This window comes from Saccopteryx leptura, chromosome 1 (assembly GCF_036850995.1).
Source record: "Saccopteryx leptura isolate mSacLep1 chromosome 1, mSacLep1_pri_phased_curated, whole genome shotgun sequence".
In the NCBI taxonomy this organism is placed as follows: domain Eukaryota; kingdom Metazoa; phylum Chordata; class Mammalia; order Chiroptera; family Emballonuridae; genus Saccopteryx; species Saccopteryx leptura.
The window spans coordinates 365,434,929-365,459,532 of record NC_089503.1 but is presented as its reverse complement, the minus strand read 5'-3'; the positions used below and the strand labels follow the sequence as shown (position 1 = coordinate 365,459,532).

General features: G+C 35.4%; 1 protein-coding gene across 4 annotated transcripts in view; it reads right to left on the bottom strand.

Annotated features, from left to right (window-relative positions):
* Positions 1-24,604, bottom strand: part of HMGCLL1 (3-hydroxy-3-methylglutaryl-CoA lyase like 1) — a 323,420-nt gene that overhangs the window by 229,774 nt on the left and 69,042 nt on the right. The window contains exon 2 of one of the 4 annotated variants that reach the window (XM_066359178.1): positions 19,907-19,986. The exons of the other annotated variants lie outside the window; for them this stretch is intronic. The gene's annotated coding sequence lies outside the window, so the exon portion shown is untranslated. The remainder of the gene's footprint in view (positions 1-19,906; positions 19,987-24,604) is intronic. 4 annotated transcript variants of the gene reach the window in all.

Sequence of the window (24,604 nt, the reverse complement as noted above, 5' to 3'; positions counted from 1 at the left end):
GGAAAATGAATGCGCTGGATGAATATCAACAAGACACACGTATGCTCCTTGTCTTCCACATTTGGTGTGTGTGCATGTGTGTGTGTGACAGTAGCTTTATGAGTCCAAAGCAAAGTTCAGTGAGAAAGCATACAAGGAAGTGTACAGAATGGCTTAAAGTTTCCTTTAATTTGCAAAACATCATTTGCTTTATTTATACTACTGCCAAACATTGAAACTACAAAATTCAGTTTAAACACGCTCTAAATAACTTAGATCCTAGAACTAAATGCTTGAGACTAATACAGTTAGCAAACAAACAAACCCCCCAAGAACAAACAAACAAACAAAAAAAAACCAACTCATGGACACAGACAACAATATGGTGATTATCAGAGGGAAAGGGGAGTGGAGAGACATAGAGGAGGTAAAGAGAGGATAAATGGTAATAGAAAAAGACTTGACCTACGGTGGTGATCACAAAATACAATATACAGATGATATGTTATAGAATCGTGCACCTGAAACCTATATAATTTTATTAACCATGTCGCCCCAGTAAATTCAATAAAATTTTTTTAAACACTGATACAATTATGTCATCATTGCAATATTGAGAATTTTACTACAGTTTTGTTAAGAGTATAGACCAAAGCAACGGAGTAGGAAAAAGTGAAATTAGAAATTAGAAATAAAAAGTAATTTAGAAACTGGGATTTTTCTCCATTAAAAATAGTTTATCAGTATTTGGTCTCCCAAACTACCATAAATGAAGAAGGGTGGTTCAGTGCTAGAAAAGTAAACCTAAAAACAAAACAAAATAACAAAGTAAAACAAGTAAAAATATTTCATCTAAATTGAGACCTGATTTTGAACTTTTAACCTTTACTATCTTGTGAAAGTCTCCTTAAATTCTTGGAAACTCAACTTCTTAATCTGTAAAATGTATATAATAAACCTACCTATATTATTCAGGGTTCTTGTACAAATTATAGGAAACAGTGCAAGAAAAAAATTATTTTTTAATATTTATTTATTTTTAATTTAAGTGAGAGGAGGGGAAATAAAGAGACAGACTTCTACGTGTATTCAACTGGGACCCACCTGGAAACCCCCATCTGAGGCCAATTCTCTGCCTACCTGGGCCATGCCTGCCACTGAGCTATTTTCAGTGCCTAAGGCAGAGACTCCACTGAGCCATCCTCAGTTCCTGGTGCTAATGTGCTTGAATCAATCAAACCATGGCTGTGGGATGTGGAGAAGAGAAAGAGAGAAAAGTGGGAAAGAAAGGAGAGAAGACATGGTCACTTCTCTTGTTTGCCCTGACTGGGAATGGAGCCCTGGACTTCCAAAAGACAGGTTGTCTCTCTACCACTGAGCCAACAGGCCAGGTTCAGGAAAATTTAATTTTGAGGTATTCCTGACCTTGTTTTGTTTTAGGTAAATTGGTGGCTTACAAAGGCATGTGCAATAAAATACATAAATTAAATACAGAATTAAGATAAGTAGAATATAGGAACAGGGAAATAAAGTTAGGAGTATAATAAACACTAAATATATAACATGTGATCCTAAATATTAAATATAAGCTTCAATTTTAAATATACATTGCCAGGCAGTCCAAGCAAAGATGGAAGTTATAATATTTATAACATCTGAAAGATAAGCACATTCATTTTTAGAAATGGTATAAATGTTTTAAGGTTAATATATTAAAGGAACACTGAAGCACAAATTTATTGAAGCTAAAAAATATCATATAATACTTCCCTACTTATGTTCCTTCCAGTTTTCTTTCCCCAGTTGGATAAATTAAATAAATAAAAACAGTAACAAAAATGAAGATAGAGAAGAAGAAAAAGAAGAGGAGGAAAAGAAGAAAGAAAGAAATAGGGGGAAAGTGAAATTTTGAAATATCTCACAAAGTTGAAGATGCTCATACCATATATATTCTAGCAATTTACTTTTTGGAATATATAAATAGCAAAAAAAGTACATGTGAATCAATAGGATAAAGAGGAAGTTTATCATACTTTATCTATTCAAAAGGACACTAGGTCCAAATAAAAATTAATGAACTACATGAATGAATTGTGTAAAAATAACGTATAACAAAAAAGCAAGGTATAGAAGATTTTAATGCAGGACTATTATTTATATAGAGCTATAAATCTTGTTCTGCTTAGAAATATATACAAATTAATGAATAAAAATGAAAACCTTTACATTGAAGATTATATCTATTGCTGTCACTGTAAGAGGGTGAAGAAAGGAGTGAAATGACAATGGAAATAGATATAAAGGAGTCCTCCTAGTGTATTGTTGATTTGTATCACCATGGTAGGCACACGTAATATTACCATTTAACAATTTATCACATGGTGTGTTTGTTGTATATGTTATATTATATAATTTATATTGTATATTGTATATACTACTTTTAAGATATTTTAACATTTTACTTCCATGAAACAAACTTTGTCTGCCTTTTGACTGTTTAATGGAAATTCTAATCCAGTCATGATTAAATTAAAACAATATTTTGATATGTTTAAAGATGTTATTATATCATTGTTTATAAAGCAAAACTTAATAAATGAATTCTCATTCATAGAGGAGTGGTTCAAAAAAGGAAAGAACAACTGGGGAGACCTGAAGATGGCTGCGGAGTAGGCAGACGCACAGACACCCAGCTCTCACCACCAAACTGGAATATAAATCAATTTAGGAAAAGTAAGTGTAAAAAACCAACTCTGGACTACAAGAGCAGCTCTCAAAAACCAAGCAGCAAAGAAGAAGCCACAACAAACCTGGTAGGGAGCACCTGAATCTCCTCTGCTTACAAGAACGGGGTGGGGGGGTGAGGCTGAGAGCCCAGAGGGGATCTCACTCCAGGGAAAAGAGCAGAAAATACTGCTCACAGCCACGTGCCTGGTGACCAGGGAGCAAGGTGTGTTGAAAAGACCAGCTTATCTCCCAAGTGGAAAGGAGAGAGAGAGGGACAGACTGTGAGGGGCTAAGGAATGCAGGAGATGACCTAAAAAGGCTGACTCATTCATGCTAAAGGTGCCATAGCTAGGGGAGAGACTGATCCTTCCACAAAACAGTACTGAATTGCTTCCGGATCAGAGATCTCCAGACATCTCTCCAGCTCCAATCAGTGCAAAAAGACACAGTTGAAAACAAGAAGTGGGGAGGAAGGGCAGTAACTCAGGTCTCCATGGAGATCTGAGATACACCTACCCCTACTGAAGCTGAGAAAACACCCTGCCCCCAGAGAGATTAGTAGGTGGAAGAGGCCTTCAGAGTCTCAGGTTACACCCATCGCATTCCTGGGTACAGTTTCAAGGAAGCCCCCTGCTGAGATCAGTAAACAAGACTATCACCTGTTAAGAAAACAAACAAATCAAGACTTCAAAGCTGCCCAAACCCGAAAGTGGATTACAAATAATAGCTTATACCAACCCAAGAAGACATAGAAATAACACAACTAAAAATTGGAGGCAGACAACACCAAGCCTAGACTCACCCAACTCTACAAACAAAACACCCAAACACAGATAATGAGAAGACAAAAATGTAATCCAAATGAAACCACAAGAGAAACCTTCAGGAGATGAACTGAGTGATATGGAAATAATCAAACTTCCAGATGCAGAGTTCAAAATAATGATTGTAAGGATGCTTAGGGATCTTAGAACAACAATGGATGGTCACTATGAAAATCTAAATAAAGAAATAGCAAGAATAAAAAACAATCAGTCAGAGATGACAAATATAATATCAGAAATAAAGACCACAATGGAAGGAATTAAAAACAGGATAGATAGAGCTGAGGATCAAATCAGTGACTTGGAGGACAACTTGAATGAAGGTAAGAAAGCGGAGAAGAAAAAAGAAAAGAGACTCAAAAAGTCTGAGGAAACTCTTAGAGAGCTCTATGACAACATGAAGAGAAATAACATCTGCATCATAGGGGTTCCTGAAGAAGAAGAAAAAGAACAAGGGGTAGAGACTTTGTTCAATCATATCATAGCTGAAAACTTCCCTAAATTAATGCAGGAGAAACTCTCACAAGTTCAAGAATCACAGAGGACTCTATTAAAGAGAAACCCAAAGAAACCTACACCAAGACACATCATAATTAAAATACCAAAGCTAAGCGATAAAGAGAAAATATTAAAAGCTACAAGAGAAAAAATAGCTGTCACCTACAAAGGAGCCCCCATAAGGATGACATCTGACAAACACTTGAGGCCAGAAGGGAATGGCAAGAAATATTCAAAGTAATGCAGAACAAGAACCTACAACCAAGACTACTTTATCCAGCAAGGCTATCGTTTAAAATAAAAGGAGAAATAAAAGGCTTCCCAGATAAAAAACAACTCAAAGAATTCATTACAACCAAACCAATGCTGCAGGAAATGTTAAGGGGCCTGTTGTAAACAGATCAAAGTGGGAAAAGAATATAGCAAAAAAGGAATACAGCTTTAAAGAATAAAATGGCAATAAACAACTACATATCAATAATAACCTTAAATGTAAATGAATTTAATGATCCAATCAAAAGACATAGGGTAGCTGCGTGGATAAGAAAACAGGACCCGTACATATGCTGTCTACAAGAGACACACCTTAGAACAAAAGATACACATAGATTGAAGGTAAAAGGATGGAAAAAAACATTTCATGCAAATGGATATGAAAAAAAAGCTAGGGTAACAATACTTATATCAGACAAATTGGACTTTAAAACAAAGGCTATAGTAAGAGATAAAGAAGGCCACTACATAATGATAAAAGGAGTAATCCAAAAGGAAGATATAACTATTATAAATATCTATGCACCTAATATAGGAGCACCTAAATATATAAAGCAGACTTTGATGGATTTAAAGGGTGAGATCAACAGCAATTCTAAAAAATTAGGGGATTTCAATAACCCACTAACATCACTAGATAGATCCTCAAGAAAGAAAATTAACAAAGAAACAGCAGACTTATTGGCCACACTAGATCAACTTGATTTAATAGATATCTTCAGAACCTTTCACCCTAAAGCAGCAGAATATACATTCTTTTCAAGTGCTCATGGTACATTCTCTAGGATAGACCACATTATAGGGCATAAAAGTGGTCTCAACAAATTTAAGAAGATTGAAATCATATCAAGTACTTTCTCCGATCACAACGGCATGAAACTAGAAATGAACCACAACAAAAAAGCTCAAAAATTCTCAAACACATGGAAACTAAATAGCAGGTTGTTAAATAATGAATGGATTAAGAATGAGATCAAAGAAGAAATTAAAAAATTTCTAGAAACGAATGACAATGAGCATACAACAACTCAAAATTTATGGGACACAGCAAAAGCAGTCCTGAGAGGGAAGTTCATAGCTCTACAGGCACACTTTAAGAAGCTAGAAAAAGCTCAAATAAACAACTTAACCCTGCATCTAAAAGAACTAGAAAAAAAACATCAAGTAAAGCCCAAAGGTAGTAGAAGGAAGGAAATAATAAAGATCAGAGCAGAAATAAATGACATAGAGGCTAAAGAAACAATACAGAGAAACAATGAAACTAGGAGCTGGTTCTTTGAAAAGGTAAACAAGATTGATGAACCTTTAACTAGAATCACCAAGAAAAAGAGAGAGAGGACTCAAATAAATAAAATTAGAAATGAGAGTGGAGAAATAACAACTGACACAACAGAAATACAAAATATTGTAAGAAAATACTATAAAGAACTGTATGCCAAAAAACTAGACAACCTAGATGAAATGGATAAATTCCTTGAAACATACAATCTTCCAAAAATCAATCTGGAAGAATCAGATAACCTAAACAGACTGATTACAACAAATGAGATCGAAACAGTTATCAAAAAACTCCCAATAAAGAAAAGTCCCGGGCCTGATGGCTTCACAACTGAATTATACCTCATATTCAAAGAAGAACTAATTCCTATCCTTCTCAAACTATTTCAAAAAATTCAAGAGGAAGAAAGACTTCCAAGCTCCTTTTATGAGGCGAGCATAATTCTGATTCCAAAACCAGGCAAAGACAACACAAAGAAAGAAAATTATAGGTCAATATTTCTGATGAATATAGATGCTAAAATCCTCAACAAAATATTAGCAAACCTGATCCAACAATATGTGGAAAAATCATACACCATGACCAAGTGGGATTTATTCTGGGGAGGCAAGGCTGTTACAATATTCGTAAATCAATCAATGTGATTCATCACATAAACAAAAAGAAGGAGAAAAACCATATGATAATTTCAATAGATGCAGAAAAAGCATTTGATAATATCCAGCACCCATTCATGATCAAAACTCTCAGCAAAGTGCGAATACAGGGAACATACCTCAACATGATAAAAGCCATCTATGAGAAACCCACAGCCAACATCATACTCAATTGGCAAATATTAAAAGCAATCCCCTTAAGATCAGGAACAAGGCAGGGGTGCCCCCTTTCACCACTCTTATTTAACATAGTCCTGGAAGTCCTAGCCACAGCAATCAGACAAGAAGAAGAAATAAAAGGCATTCATGTTGGAAAAGAAGTAAAACTATTATTATTTGCAGATGATATGATATTATATATAGAAAACCCTAAAGTCTTAGTCAAAAAAACCACTGGACCTGATAAATGAATTCAGCAAAGTGGCAGGATATAAAATCAATACTCAGAAATCAGAGGCATTTTTATATGCCAACAATGAACAGTCAGAAAGAAAAATTAAGGAAACAATCCCCTTCACTATTACAACCAAAAAAAAATAAAGTACCTAGGAGTAAACTTAACCCAGGAGACTAAAGACTTGTATCCAGAAAATTACAAAGCACTGATAAAAGAAATCAAGGAAGATACAAACAAGTGGAAGCATATACCGTGCTCATGGTTAGGAAGAATAAACATCATTAAAATGTCTATATTACACAAAGCAATGTATAAATTCAATGCAATATCAATTGAAATACCAATGACATACTTCAAAGATATAGATCACATGTTCCAAAAATTTATATGGAACCAAAAGAGAACACGAATAGCCTCAGCAATCTTAAAAAAGAAGAATAAAGTGGGAGATATCACACTTCCTGATATCAAATTATACTACAAGGCCATTGTACTCAAAACAGCTTGGTACTGGCATAAGAACAGGCATATAGATCAATGGAACAGAACAGAGAACCCAGAAATAAACCCACAGCTCTATGGACAACTGATATTTGACAGAAATAAACCCACAGCTCTATGGACAACTGATATTTGACAAAGGAGGTAAGGAAATACAATGGAGTAAAGACAGCCTCTTTAACAAATGGTATTGGGAAAATTGGACAGCTACCTGAAAAAAAATGAAACTAGATCACCAGCTTACACCACTCACAAAAATAAACTCAAAATGGATAAAAGACTTAAATGTAGGCCGTGAAACCATAAGCATCTTAGAAGAAAACATAGGCAGTAAGCTCTCTGACATCTCTCAGAGTAATATATTTGCTGATTTATCTCCACGGGGAAGTGAAATAAAAGACAGGATAAACAAATGGGACTATATCAAACTAAAAAGATTTTGCACAGCTAAAGACAATAAGAACAGAATAAAAAGAAAAACTACACAATGGGAGAATATATTTGACAATATGTCTGATAAGGGGTTAATAACCAAAATTTATAAAGAACTTGTAAATCTCAACACCAGGAAGACAAACAATCCAATCAAAAAATGGGCAAAAGAAATGAATAGACACTTCTCCAAAGAGGACATACAGATGGCCAATAGGCATATGATAAAATGCTCAACATCACTAATCATTAGAGAAATGCAAATTAAAACCACAATGAGATATCATGTCACACCAGCCAGAATGGTGCTCATCAACAAAACAACACAGAATAAGTGCTGGCGAGGATGTGGAGAAAAAGGAACCCTCCTGCACTGCTGGTGGGAATGCAGACTGGTGCAGCCACTGTGTAAAACAGTATGGAGATTCCTCAAAAAATTGAAAAATTGAACTGCCTTTTGACCCAGCTATCCCACTGTTAGGAATATACCCCAAGAAAACCATAGAATGGCTCCAAAAAGAGAAATGCACCCCCATGTTTGTGGCAGCATTGTTCACAATAGCGAAGATCTGGAAACAGCCCAAATGTCTGTAAGAGGACAAGTGGATTAAAAAACTTTGGTACATATATACTGTGGAATACTACTCAGCCATGAGAAATGATGACATCGGATCATTTACAATAACATGGATGGACCTTGATAGCATTATACAGAGTGAAATAAGTAAATCAGAAAAAACTAAGAACTATATGAATCCATACATAGATGGGACATAAAAATGAGACTCAGAGACATGAACAAGAATGTGATGGCAACGGTGGGGGGGGGGGGTAGGGGGCGAGGAAGGAGAGAGGGGATGGGGGAGGGGAGGGGCACAAAGAAAACCAGATAGAAGGTGACAGAAGACAAGCTGACTTTGGGTGAGGGGTATACAGCATAATCAAATGTCAAAATAATCTGGAGATGTTTTCTCTCAACATATGTACCCTGATTTATCAATGTCACTGCATTAAATTTAATTTAAAAAAGTAAAGGACAACTAAATGAAATATCATAAAGTCATCAAAAATAAATTAGAGTCATACCAATTTATTGAAAAGCTTTTCCTAAGATGTTATTGAGGGAAAAAAAATCCCACCAAGATAGGCTCTGGCTGTGTAGATCTGTTGGTTAGAGTATCATCTTGTTATACCAAAGATCTTGGTTCGATCCCACATCAGGGCACATACAAGAATCAATCAATGAATGAGTGGAACAACAAACTGATGTCTGTCTTGCTGTCTCCCTCTCTCTCCCTTCCTTTCTCTCACAAAAAAATTAAAAATAAATAAAAACCTACTAAGATAAAGACAAAAAGAAAATAACAGAAGTTTTTGGTTAACAGTGACAAACTCTATACATTTCCATAATGGTGTATATTTTAAGTTATTGTGAAAGAGAAAGGAAAGAGGGGAAGCAAATAGTAAAAAGACAGACTGCATATGTTTTTAAAATTAACATGTATAGTATAATTATACTTATGTATAATTATTTTTGCATTTATATGCATTAATAAATTAGAGCATCAAACAGTGTTTGATAAATCTATCGATATACAGGGAGAACCAACACATATATAAGTGAAAAGCAAGTCGGCATAGCTATGGATAGATGAAAGATAATATCTATAAGTAGTAACAAATTATTAAAATATGTCATATGTGTGTTTCATTTATAATTTATATGTATCATAAATAATGTATATATTGTGAAAATGAACAAAAGAAACCTAAATCAAAAATGGAGTCAGGGAAGCCATGAAGGGAGGACTAGTGTGCATTGCTCACCAAAGCTTTCAGACTCCATCACAAAGAAAGAGATTTCCCTCTGAACTAGCAACAACAACCTGTCCTCTGCTTTTAGCCAATAAACAACCACCACAACCTTCCCTAATTTTCTCCTAAAACATAATAAAAGCTGATATTCCCTGTTTCCTCTGACATACCTAAAAGGCACCATAGTTTGCTTCTCCTGAATTGCAATTACTCTGCTATTCCTGAATAAAATCATTTTGGCTAGTTAAAGATCTTGTTATTTCATTGTCAAGGTCACCTATATATCAATATATAATATTTATGCACACAGCATAATGCATATGCTCTTCTAATCAAGAAAAAAGAATAGACTATTACTGTGGTTAATTTTGATTACCATAAGAAAATAGATTAGAGCAGAGAAATGAGGAAGAAAGAAGGGATGGTTAAATTCATTTTTATACCTCGTTAAATGATATCAGCCTGACCTGGAAGTGATGCATGAATAGAGCATCGACCTAGGATGCTGAGGACCCAGGTTCAAACCACGACGTCACTGACTTAAGCATGGTCTCACCAGTGTGAGCACATGGTCACCAACTTGAGATGGGATCACAGACACAACCTCATGGTCCCTGGCTTAAGCCAATGGTCGCTGACTTGAGCAAGGGATCACTGGCTCGGCTGGAGCTCCCTGGTCAAAGCACAAATGAGAAAGCACTCAATGAACAACTAAAGTGCTGCAACTACAAGTTGATGCTTCTCATCTCTCTCCCTTTCTGTCTGTCTGTCCCAGTATGTCCTCCTTCTCTCTCTCTCTCCTTCACTAAAAAAATTAAAATTAATTAAATAAATAAATAATTTCACCCACTGTAGTATATATGCATAATTCTGTAACAAAAGTTTTTTTTTTAATAATTTGTTTCTCTTAGAATTATATTCTGTTATAATTACTAAAGCAATCCTTTGTAATTATAATTAAAATGAATTACTTTCACATTCTGCCATCATGTTCTGAAAAAAAATCAATTAAAATGAAGATATAGTTTTTCTTTATGAATTGGTTGACAATAGGTAATATAAAATTATAGTTCAATCTGAATTAATTCTTTTATTTGCCAGGTGTCTTATGCATCTACTCAATAGGACAATCATTTTTTGTGACTTTCTTTCATCTATCTCGTATGAAATCTCTTTCAAAGAAGAAGTTCACGGTAGTATCATACCAATATTAATACATCATTATCAACACTCACTGGAAATCTGGTAAGCATCTGTGGGTAAACTACAACTGACTCTAACTCTAAAACACCTTGACATTGAAAATCTGGGATTTACACACAATTTTCACTGCAATTCATAATGCAGAAAGAATACTTGAAGAAAAAATAATTTAAGAGGATCAACTATTGTGAGAATATAAAATACAATATTCTTCACCAGATAGAAAACAAGTACCAGTGATTGTGGTTGGAGATCCTTGAATGGTTCTGCTGGTATTTCTGCAAACAGGTTTGTCAGGATGTTCATGCTCTGAAGTTTGCTGACATCATTTCTGTGTCACAGAACAAAACTCACAGAGCTGATGGCCAGGGGACTCCAATGGCCAGCAGAAACTGTACGTCAATCAGTTATTTCCGCAAACACTATCTACTTGAGGAAGAGAGAATACCTTTGTCTGTCTTTCTAAAAATCTTATAACTATCTTAAAAACAAGGAAATGTTCACCAAAAAATGACTATAGGGGAAAAATTAAGAGTAGATCTTGGATTGTGATGTTCCAGGACAAATTGTACACCTATATATTTTCAAATTGTTATTTTTTCATTTATCTGCATGCAAAATTGTTATTGTTAGTTCATCTGATGATACAACTAGCATATTTCTTATTCTTCATTTATTTGTTCTCAATAACAGTAGCTTTATTCTGAGATCTCCATTTTCCTAGCAAGTTTCTTGTGGAGAAAAACCCACATTCCTGGAGGAAAAAAATGACCTTCATTTCCAAGTTGATTTCCAAGGTTCATTCCGTACCTCTGCTGTACTCAAGCTCAGGAGATTCAGCTTGCTTTTCATTGTGGCAAGATAAATACATTAGCTAATAAGAAATATTTTCTCCCATTTTCTTCCTTGCAACTTTCTTGCTGTATAACAACATCTGCCCCTGAACTAAATGTCTTCATCACTATAGGACAGGAACAAACAAAAGTAACACAGAATTTTACAAAATTAAGTGAATTTTTAAATAAATTATATTAAGCTTAGAGCAGAAACAACATGTTTGAAATCCAAAATAACTGGACTTTCAAGAGTCAGATCTTAGAGAGAAAATGTTTTCCCTTACTACCAAAAACCACGTCTTCAGCTTTGGCCAGGTAGCTCAGTTGGTTAGAGCATCATCCCCATATACCAAGGTTTGCAGGTTTGATTCCTAGTTAGGGCACATACAAGATCCAAATAGTGAATGCATAAATAGGTGGAACAACAAATCAATGTCTCTCTCCATGTCACTCTTTTCCTTTCTCTTTAAAATACTATCAATTAAAAATAAAAAGTCTTCAAATAATAACAAAAAGCTTAAAGGTCCTCTCCATAGGTAAAACTTAGATCACAAACACAGAGCTGTGAAAAATGTGTGACACCTAAAATAAATAAAGTTGGCCCAGCTTGAGAAAAGAATAAACTTGGAAAAGATGAACAATAATATTAAATAACTTTGTTGAAGGTCGTAAGAAAGTACCCCGTGCTTCTTCTCTGTCACCGCCATAGCCGTTAAGGTACAGTGGATAGGAACCCAGGATGAGGATGAAGGGAACCTTAGGAAAAAATTCCTCCTAAAAAATCCCTCCTTTCCAGGTGGCACCAAAGTACAACATTAGAAATGGGAAGTGGCTTATATAGGAAAGAATGATATCAACTCTCTGATTCCTGGGGAATTCCTGCAAATGGAACATTTGAGACTTTTCATATCTCAAAATATTATGTTGAGTTTGACAGAGATGACCTATGGGAAATCCTGATGGTGGGGAAAACAAGGTCAGTATCTTAATGGTAAGCATGGCAGGACTGGGGTCAGTCCTTGAGGAAAACCTAGAACGGATGAATGCCGACAACATAAGTCCACCCCACTCAGTTTGTACATTTCAGCAACAGCCTGAATGAAAAATTCCTGACAACCATGTATGAGGGGTGTCTTTCCCAGATACCAAATGACATATAAACCTATGAAAGGGGAAGAGGAGGTGGATAGAGTGGACATCTTTGACTTGTTCTTGATCTTAAAGGAAAAGCTTTCAGCTTTTTCTTGTTCCGTATGACATAGAAATAAAGTTAACCACAGTGGCAAAAGATCCATACACTTAAAACCATAAAATATTAATGAAAGAAATTTAAGAAGACACAAATATATCCAAAGATATTCCATGTACATGACTTAAAGGAATTAATATTAAAGTGTCCATATTACCCAATATAATCTATAGATTCAATGCAATCACTATCAAAATTACAATGGTGTTTTTACAGAAATAGAAAAACAGTCCTTAGATTCATGTGGAACAACAAAGGATTCCAAATAGCTACACCTATCTTGAGCAAGAAGTAAAAATCTGGAGTCAACACATTTCAATTTCAAAATATGTAGATTACAAATCTATGGTAATGAGAACAGAGTGGTACTGGCATAAAAACAGACATATAGAGCAATTAGAGGAACTAAAAAGAACAGAAAGTCCATAAATAAATCAATCCATGCAGTTACAGTCAATACAGTTACAGTCAATACATCCTCAACAAGGGTGTAAAGAACACACAATGGGAACAGGACAGTAAGTGGTGTTGGTAAAGCTAGATATCCATTCACATGAAGAACAATAAAGTTGTATCCTTATATCACTTACAGAAATTAACTCAAAATGGAATAAATACTTTAATGTAACACCTGAAATAATATCAATATGAAAAAATATAGAATAAAAACTTCCTTGACATTGGTTTGCACGTTGATTTTTAGATATACCACAGAACTACAGGGAATAAAAGAAAAAAGCAGACAAGTGGAATTGCATCAAACTAAAAGCTTCTGCATAGCAAAGTAAACAATCAATAGAATTAAGGGAGAACCAATGGAATGGGAGAAAATAACTGCAAATCATATGCCTAATTATCCAATATACACAAGGAAATTAAACAACTCAATAGAAAACATCAAAAAAATAACCTGATTAAAAATGGACAAACTGGCCCTGGCTGGTTTGCTCAGTGGTAGAGCATCGGCCTGGTGTGCAGGAGTCCCGGGTTCGATTCCTGGCCAGGGCACACAGGAGAAGCGCCCATCTGCTTCTCCACCCCTCCCCCTCTCCTTCCTCTCTGTCTCTCTCTTCCCCTCCTGCAGGCAAGTCTCCATTGGAGCAAAGTTGGCCCGGGCGCTGAGGATGGCTCTGTGGCCTCTGCCTCAGGCGCTAGAATGGCTCTGGTTGCAACAGAGCGACACCCTAGATGGGCAGAGCATCACCCCCTTGTGGGCATGCCGGGTGGATCCTGGTCGGGTGCATGCGGGAGTCTGTCTGACTGCCTCCCTGTTTCCAACTTCAGAAAAATACAAAAAAAAAAAAATAGGACAAACTACTTGAATAGATATTTCTTAAAACACACACACACACACACACACACACACACACACACACACAAATGGCCAACAGGTGTATGAATAGGTGCACAACCTAACTAATGATCAGAGCAATGCAAACCAAAACCACAATGAGATTTCAACTTACAACCATTAAATGACTATTACACAAAGTAAAGAGAACAAGTGTTTTTGAGGTGTGTAAAGAAATCACTTGTATACTGTTGGTGGGAAGGTAAATTGATGTGGCCGTTATTCAAAAAATATGACTTTTCCTCAAAAAATTAAAAATGGAATTACATGATCTAGCAATCCATCTTCTGGGTGTACATACAAAGAAAATGAAATCATAATTTTGGGGAGATATTTGCCTTATGATATTCATTGCAAAGTTATTTACAATAGACAAGATATGGAAACAAACTGTGTTCATCAATAGATGAATGGATAAAAAATGTGACAGATATTATTCCATTGCATGTGTGTGTGTGCATACATTTGAAAAAGGAGAAAAGAAGAAGTTAATGATAACTTGATCTTGAGTGATCAAGGGGAAATGAAGAGAAGTGGACAAATGTAAGGGATATTTGGGACACATAATAAATACATCACAAATAAGTGGTAAAACAGAGAGAGATGTCAAGGTTTTATTCTAGGTTTCTGGCTTATGTAACTTGATAAAGATGTAATTTACTGAGAGAAAAAAGGAAAAAAATAGGAAGTAGGAGCAGATAAGAGTAAATGACTGTTAAATGAGTAATACAACAGAATTATATGACACCACCGCTCTTAAACTTGAAAAACTAGCTCCCTCTCTCCGTCTCTATTTCTCTCTCTCTCTTATTCTGAGGGAGCAATCCACTCAACAAAGATAAAATCAGAAACATATGTCTTAAATGTCAAATGAGTGCTAAAGAAAATAACTGGTGTAATTGCTTAATTGGTAATTGTCAAGTAACTGAAGAAAGAAGAAAATGTAATTAGAAGTACTGTAGTTGATTTTTCCAGACTGCTTAGATACATATCTTATTCTTCTTTTCAATGTTCAAGAGGTGTACACAAAGTAAAATATTTGTTGATTGGTTTAATTATACATTTAAATTTTTCACATTTTCTGAAATATGGATTTCCTTGTTTAACAGTGAATTATCAGACATGTATCCTGATTCTTCACTTATGCTATATAGGACATGAGATATCCTGTCCACAATATAGCTTAGAAAGCTAAATTATCCTACATATTCTTTTTTTAATAATATTTTTATTTAGACAATTAATTTTAATGGGTCAACTAGAACACATAGATTTAGAGAAAACATCTCCAGATCATTTTGACATTGGATTATGTTGTATACCCATCACCTAAAGTCATATCATCCTCCGTCACGCTTCATTTGGTTTTCTTTATGATCCTCCCCTCCAATTACCCCCTCCCTCCCCTCCCTTCCCCTCCCCCTGGTAACCACTGCACTCTAATCTATGTCCCTGAGTCTCAATTTTGTGTCCCACCTATGTATGAAATCATACAGTTCTTAGTTTTTTTCTAATTTACTTATTTCACTCATTATAATGTTATCAAGGTCCATCCACATTGTCCTAAATGATCCTATGACATCATTTCTTATGGCTGAGTAGTATTCCATAGTATATATGTACCACATCTTCTTTATCCAATCTTCTATTGAAGGGCTTTTTGATTGTTTCCATGTCTTGGCCACCGTGAACAATGCTGCAATTAATATGGGGCTATATGTGTCTGTAGGTACCAGTGATTTTGAGTTTTGGGGGTATATACCCAATAGAGGGATTCCTTGGTCATATGGTAGTTCTATTCTTTATTTTTTGAGGAACCACCATAATTTCTTCCATAATGGTTGTACTACTTTACATTCCCACCAACAGTGAAGGAGGGTTCCTTTTTCTCCACAGCCTCTCCAACATTTGTTATTACCTGTCTTGTTGATATTAGCTAATCTAACAGGTGTAAGGTAGTATCTCATTGTAGTTTCGATTTGCATTTCTCTAATAGCTAGTGAAGATGAGCAGTTTTTCATATATATTTTGGCCATTTTTATTTCTTTTTGAGAGAAGTGTCTGTTCATGTCCTCTTGCCATTTTTTTATTGGATTGTTTGCTTGTTTGTTGTTGAGTTTTGTGAGTTCTTTAGGCAAAGATAAATGAATGGGATTACATCAGACTAAGAAGCTTTTGTACAGCAAAAGAAACTGACAACAAAACAAACAGACAGCCAACTAGATGGGAGATGATATTTTCAAACAACAGCTCAGATAAGGGGTTAGTATCCTACATATTCTTTAAACACAGTTACCAAAACATTTTCCCCCTACAAATGACAGTTTATCATGTAGCTGGAAGATCAAATGGTTACTAAACTTCTATTAGATTTTGAAAATACCACTGTCTGACCACATGCCTGAAAGCTTTAGAATTAGCAATTCATTTAATGCATTACCTTCAGAAGGTATAATGTGCCCAATGTCACAGAGGTGTAATTACACTTCCAAAATAAATGCACCCTTTACTGTTTTCATTCAGGTTAGGTTCTCCCCCAGTTCCAGAAGAAGCCAACTGAACAACTGGTTAGTGAACCGAATTCTTATTAAGCTGGCACCCCTGCATGACTAACAAATATTTAATATTTAGTAAGTAGTTGTGTAAGTTTAGTTACATTATTATCAAGCAGTAAAGAATTCCGTCTACAGTTTCAGGAAGCCCAGGACAAAGCCAGCTATATTTAACGTACATTCATTTTGCTTTTTTTCTATTTTTTAATTTATCCATGTTATCAATTGCCTCCCTTTCCTCACTCTTTATCTGCTGACCATTTTTGTCTTTGTTATGTTTGTGGCTGTTCTTTAAGATCAAGCACTACTAATATTACTTCATAAAGTTTTTCCCTGAGCCTTTACATAGTGATATTACCAAAAAATAGCCACCTATCTTTACTCATCGGTATATCCCTTTTGCAGATACTTTATAGGTGGTGCTTCATAAATGCTAAATGATCTAAGCACAGCTTAATTTCTATTAAGCAATTTTTGATAACTGATTCAGTTCCTTCCATAATCTATGTATACATGTCCATAAAATATAAAAATAGATGACCAATGGGGGCAAAATTTTGATCGTATACATAGATGGAAGCTAATTTCCTTATATATAAAATGCTTTTATAAATTGCAAAGAGATTCACAGTCAATTAAAGAAAAATGGCGAAGGAGTATGAATGTTTAGTTCCTAGGAAAAGAAATACTAGGGCTTTTAAATATTTTGGGAAATGGTCAATCCCACTTCTAATTAACAGTAGACTTAAAGAACATCAAGACCAAAAAGAGGCATTTATTCATTTAAAACTTTTGAGATTGAGAAAGATATAAAACTTGAAAATTGTGTTAATTAAAACATGGAAAATTAGGCACTGTATTACATTACTTTGCAGAATGTAAATTGGAACAAAGTTTATAGAAGAAAGCAGGTAAAATCAACCTAATTCAAAAAAATCTTTAGATACAACACCTCCATTTAAAAAATGTATTCCAATAAGCACAGATACAAGATACTCCTTTTTGTATTGTTTTTGATGGCAAAATACCATAAATCAAAATATTCATCAGTTGGCAGTCTGATGAATAAATTGTGGCATGTAGCCATTTAAAACATTAAAATGGCTAACAATTTGATTACAAAACATGTCCCCTGGCCGGTTAGCTCAGTGGTAGAGCGTCGGCCTGGCGTGCAGAAGTCCCGGGTTTGATTCCCGGCCAGGGCACACAGGAGAAGCGCCCATCTGCTTCTCCACCCCTTCCCCTCTCCTTCCTCTCTGTCTCTCTCTTCCCCTCCTGCAGCCGAGGCTCCATTGGAGCAAAGATGGCCCGGGCGCTGGGGATGGCTCCTTGGCCTCTGCCCCAGGCGCTAGAGTGGCTCTGGTTGCGGCAGAGCAACGCCCCGGAGGGGCAGAGCGTCGCCCCCTGTTGGGCGTGCCGGGTGGATCCCGGTCGGGCGCATGCGGGAGTCTGTCTGACTGTCTCTCCCCGTTTCCAGCTTCAGAAAAATAATTAAAAACAAAACAACAAAAAAAAAATGTCAGTAAGTTAAAAAGAAACATGCATAATAGTTATGTGCATGGTTACTACGATTATTTTCTTTTAAGACGTATAAACATAAATAAATATTGACTATCTCTAGAAAGATACATGAAACAGTAATAGTGGCTACCTCTGGGAAAGGGCTGTGGAGAAAGGTTGAGAAATTTATTTTTCAAATATATACAGAGATAAATTGATAATATTTATATTTATAGCAATATAATTATATATTAATTAATAATATATTGCATATAATTATGTATATATGCATGAGTGAATACACTATGCTCTATTAAGCAAAATGTTATATTTTAAACTATTGACTTAAGTATTTTGATTTAACCAACTATTGCCATGTAACAAATTATTACAAAACTTAGGGTCTTAAAATAATAATAATTTATTTAACAATTTCTGTGGATCTGAAATCTGGATGACGCTTAGCTAAATGTTTCAGGTTTAAGAACTTTCATGAGATAAATTCAAATTGTTAGCTGGGCTGTAGTAATATCAAAACCTTTCTAGGGCTGGCTTTGGCCGCTTGACTCAGCAGTACAGCATCAGCCCAAGGTATGGAAGTTCTGGGTTCAATTCCCAGTCAGGGCACACAGGACAAGTGCCCATCTGCTTCTCCACCCTTCCCCCTCTCCTTCCACCCTGTCTCTCTCTTCTCTTCCCACAGCCAAGGCTTCATTGGAGCAAAGTTGACCTGGGCACTGAGGATGGCTCCATAGCCTCTGCCTCAGGTCCTAGAATGGCTCCGGCCACAATGGAGCAACACCCCAGAGGGGCTGAGCATCACCCCCTGGTGGGCATGCCAGGTAGTTCCCGGTTGGGCACATACGGGAGTCTGTCTGACTGCCTACCCACTTCTAAATTCGGAAAAATCCAAAAAAAAAATCTTTTTAGGGCTAACAAGATCTACTACCTCCAAGACCCCTCCCATAGTGATTGGCAGCCCTCTCTCCTTTGCTACATGGCGTGTCCTTCCACAAGCATGGTAACACCTCACACCTAAATACATAGCAACTGTCCTCTCCCAGAGCAAGCAATCAGAGGGAAAGGGGGAAAGGGGGAAAGAATGGTAAAGGTGGGATGTGGGGGGAGAGGGATAAGGGAGAGGGGGAGGAGTGGGGAGCATGGTGGACCAAGAAAAAGCAATGATCTTTTCAGAATCTAAGTTTGTAAGTGACATTCTGTCACTTCTATTATATACAATTCTTTAGAAGTGAGTTAATAAGTTCAGACCACACTCAGTGAAGGGACTATACAAGAATGTGAATATAAGAAAATGAGACTCATTGGGGGCCCTTACATATCTTTAAGTGCTTATGTTAAGAGGATAGACATGGATCTCAATCACACAAGGAATTTTTAATTTTGCCTTCATGGGCAATCATTTTTATGCCTTTGGTTTAATTTTTGGAAGCAGGCAAGTATTTTTTAAAGTACAATTTGAAGAGTATGGTGGATATTCAAGTTAGGTAGTGTGATTTATCCCAAGGAAGGATGTGAGTAAGAATATATACTCCCCTATTGCATCATTTATAAGTTTTCATTCATCAAAGAAGCCACCAGAAAAATGTTAAGGATACACATTTTCTTAATTAGATTGTCCCCTTATGTTTTAGACAGGGATATAAGTCAGATTTTAGTTAACTGGGGAGAATAAGACTTCGGAGGAAATCCCAGTGCTGTAACAAGGGGTGCCCCCTCTCTTGGTAATTTCACTAGCACACTATCTGCCTCTTTCCCCCATGTGGCTAAGCTGCAGCTGTAGATGTTGTTTCCTCATCCAAGGCTAGCTCCAAACCTTCTCTTTTATTCTTGTTTGGAAATCCTCTTGGGCTTCTAACTGGAATTAAAACATTACTGAATGTCATCAGTCTTAGTCTGTGGTGCAAAAAAAAAAAGAAAAGAAAAGAAAAGAAAAAATCCTCATGTTAATTGAACTAGTTACATGAAGAAATTATTTAATTCATTGGTAAAAATCCTCACTCAAGCCTATTCTAAAATTTCTCAAGGTAAATACATAGAATGAAGCATTTTTGTGTTTATTTTCTTGAGTTCTAAGTTATATTTTATTGTAAAGACAAAATAATATAATATACCTACAGCGAAGCTGGACAAATTGGTAACTTATTAGTTACACAACCGAAACCTACAGGAAGGGCCACATACTGCTTCATAATCACCATACAAGAAACTACTGCTCCCCTGACTAGAACATAAGCTTCTGAGAATGGAGTAAGTAACACAGAGAGGCAGCGGAAAGCAATCCCTGTGCTCATAAGTTTTATGCTCACAAGCTTTTCCCCCAACAGGAATGCACTTTTATAAACTCTCTCTTTTGGTTCTGAGTCAAGCTAAGACTCTGTAGTCCCAGTTGTATGCTAAAAAGTAATGGAACCAACATGACCTAGCCACACAAATAATTTTTAACAAATAGGGCCTAAAAACAGCATTAACTGAAACTGTACAATATGCCAGAAATAGGATCCCATTTCAAAAATTAACCCTCAGGGTACTCAGGAATAATTTAACCCTCTTCATGGAAAACCACATTTTTATCCACTCAAAGTATCAGAAATCAGTTATTGTACTTTGTGAAGTTCCTGAGTTAGTCAGAGTAGGTACTTTTCCTGAGACCTTAAGCAAAAGCAGTTACATGCTCTTTTTTCACTCTTTACCATGTGAGGAAAAAAACCCAAAAACCTCACGACAACTATATGTGATTACATCTAATATTACATGTTAAGGCCTTGTAAAGATTAGAGTTTTTATTTTTTTATTAGGGGAGACCAGGCCACAAATGATCATAGATTCATAGCAAGACTCATTCATTTTACTTTAATATTTTCTAACTAATGGACCATGAAGGACTCACACAGATATTCTTTCCAAAGCAATAAAACTCAAATTATTTTCTCTGAGCTATCATCTTAAATGTTTGATTTATACCAAGAGGAAACAAATCCTACTGCATGGGTAGCAGCCAGTTTAGAAAACTGTACCAGTTAAGTATTTCAAAATTTCTGGAAGCATCATCTGCCAAAACTGCATGAAACACCCCTCAAGCAGACACGGAGACAGAAGAACCAAAAGGCATTGTAGTCCGGCTTCTTAGAGAAGCCGAGAAACATTCACAAGTTTGTTTCAAAAGTTTGGACTTCTGTACATCATGTGCTCATACAAATTAGATTATAAAAAATCATGAGCTGACTTTCCATTAACCTTTGACCTGTCTTCTTAACTTTGAAGAGCACTGCGGCTTATGTCTAAAGATAAACAGAAGTGGGTTTCCAGTAAAAATATTCCAGATTCCAATTACCTGCTAAGACTACTATCAATACATACAAGAAGGTGAAAATATTTAACATTTAGAAGTTGTTTAATTCACTAAATACTAACAAGAATGCATCAGGAACCAGGAAATATTCACTAGTTATAAAAAGGAAGTATTCATTTTACTCAACATTGAAGCTACTCTTGAGTATCTTAGAGGGTAAAATAAATACTAACATATTAAAGAAAAAACCATTACTATTAAGCAAAACTAAAATGTAATTGAGCATTTACTGCATACCAGGCTTTACATTTACCTTGTTTAATCCTCTCAGTAATTCTATGAGCTTGTAACTCCTTTTTTGACCCTCATTTTATAAGTTATGCAATAACTTTTAGAAATACAAAACAATCTTTTATTTTTCATCAGCCAGAGTCAGCTTCTATTGCTGTTTAAAAACTCCAAGCTGAGGATTCTTGTTTTGGGAGTAAAGACATACCACCCTGTTTCTCAAGCTGAACACAATTATAAAACCTGAACTGATTGAAATCAACACACTTTGAGGACACTGAAAAGTAAATAGCCACTGGTGGATAAAAAAAAAATACATCAGAATTCAAAGGATCACCTAAACTGTAGTGAATCTACAATTATCTTCCTTCCCTTTTGAACCAAGTAGAACCCTCTGGATCCCTAACCTACAGGATTAGAGGGTAATAAATGAAAATTGATTTAATGTGTTATGCAGCAATAGAAAACTGTGTACGGAATAATACAATCACTTAAAAGAGATTGACATAAAGCAAAACATGACAGAAAAGAAGAATTAGAGATTTTTATCTCTAGTTGAAAACTTAAACATTCTTCTCTTAGTAAGAATAGAGCTACTGGACAGAAAACCAGCAAAAATATAGAAGAAATTAACTTTAGATTTTTTATTTATTCATATTTAAATGGTGAAGGAATTCAATTCAATACTTTGAGGAAGGAATACAGGGAGTCCTCAGGTTACAACACTCTTGATATACGAGGTTTCGAGTCTACAACGCTCACTCCCATAAAAACTTTAAAAAATTGAGCCGTGAGTGTTTCAGCTGTTACTATGGCACAGGGTACAGTATAGTATGTTTATGTCCTTTTCCATTTTCTGGGGCTTAGTTGTGTTTTTATGTTCTAGATTATGATTTTACAACTGTGTTAGGATAGCTAAGTGACTTAGGCTAGGGTGTGTTTCGACTTACACCACAATTCGGGTTACGTCACTGCTGTAGGAACAAAACTGTGTCATAACCCGAGGACGCCCCTGTACATTGAGTCAGGTACCCATAAAACAAACAATAGACAAGGAGCATAAGTGAAAAACTTTTGTTACTTTAGCAACTGAGATATAAAGATTGTTATTGTTGATACTGCAACAATAGCTAGCTGTTTTTCTGGTCTATAGAGCCTATCAACAGGGTATTGTTTATATAATTATAAATTATTTATGTAATAAAATTTCACATAACTAGATAAATGAGAAAGCTCCCTATATGCTGATATGGAATGATCTCTAAGATACACTATTAGTTGAAAAGATATGGTACAAAAGAAAGTTAACAATATGCTGTCATTTATGGCCATGTGTTTGTGTGGATGTGTGTTCACGTGTGCATTTGCTCTTGATTATCCAGAGAGGGTGCATAAATTAATAATACTGATTACTTTTGAGTATCCCCACCTGGGTGGCAGGGTATAGAGTTAAGAGGGAACTTTTCAGTGTATACCCTTCAGTACTTTTTGAATTTTAAACCTGAATCATATATTACCTTTCCAAATATTAATAACTAATCCTAATTGTTAAAAAATTCATATGACCCCAATCAGGCTAAAAAATACATTTATAGAGAATAAAGAGACACAAACTAGTATGCTTTTTAAAATGTCTGATTTGTTAAAATTTATTCTGCAAGGCTTTTTGTCTTCAATGTTTTCTAAAACAAATTAATTTCATAAAATATTATATTACAAAATTATGCTTATGATACTCAAATTCTTAGCCTAAATAGTAAACGTTGGCATTCCAGACTCTGTATCATTTATGCCTAACCTACCCTCCTAACCTGTACTATTTTGTTGCTTAAAGACGTCTTGCATCTTCTTACCAAAGACCTCAGATATACTATTCTTCATGAAAAACTGTTTCTTTCAGAGATCACATGTATAACAATGGAAAAGAACATGCCAAGTTGGAATGTAGATGCTTTGTAATTAACTTTCACCTGAGTGTCTTATTACTAAATGTCAGCATTGGACATAAGAAGTAGTATTCTAACATGTATATATCTCACTAAAATTATTATCATATATAATTTTGATGGCTATAGATCCTGCTCTTTATAAGACTCTATATCCTACTTGAATTTTCCATTTTGTGCTATTAATAATTGTACTTCTACATGGTAAAGGCAAAATGATTTAGCTATTAAAAACTATTAGATTATAATTGCATATTGAACATTAACATGGAAAACATTTAAGCACACTAATATTGGATATTTTTTAAGTTCTGCAGGACTAAGATTTCCAGTTTTTCCAGTTGGCAATCATTACTGACAACTCAGTTTAGTCATTGAATGGCCCAAATGACTCTTTCTCAAAAGATCTAGAAAATGGTGGCATAACAGGGTGGGTTTCGAGGCCCTCAGTTAATATAAACATTAAAATGCAAACTTCCTAGGGAATCATTATTCAGACATAATGTGTTTCTCATGCCAACAGAATTTTAAAGCCAACTGGAAAGTGCAGAGTTTTCCAGAGTTTTCTGTTGGATAAGGACATGCTTCCTCACAACTCCTGTATAAATCTCAAAGAAGGCAGGAAACTGGGTCCCTCTCTTAGTGGGGAGCTCAGCTACATTCAGCTAAGTGCATTATCTGCAGCAAACTAGATGTATTTTGGAGAGACATTTGAACCCTACCAGCCTCAACCTGTGAGCTTCATGGAGCCTGTATTATATGTGTTATATGCTGGTTATCCTTTCCCTGTATTTGATGAATATCAAACTTAAAAAAAAATAACTACTCATAAAAAGATAAATGATGCAATGTAACCAAAAAAATAATAAAAAATAAAAAGGTTAAACTGAGCCAGAAATAATGTTTTAAACCTGCACAAGTGCAGATATACAGTGTGTGGGAAAACAGTAAACAACCATTAACAGAATTAAACAAGCACATTTTTAAA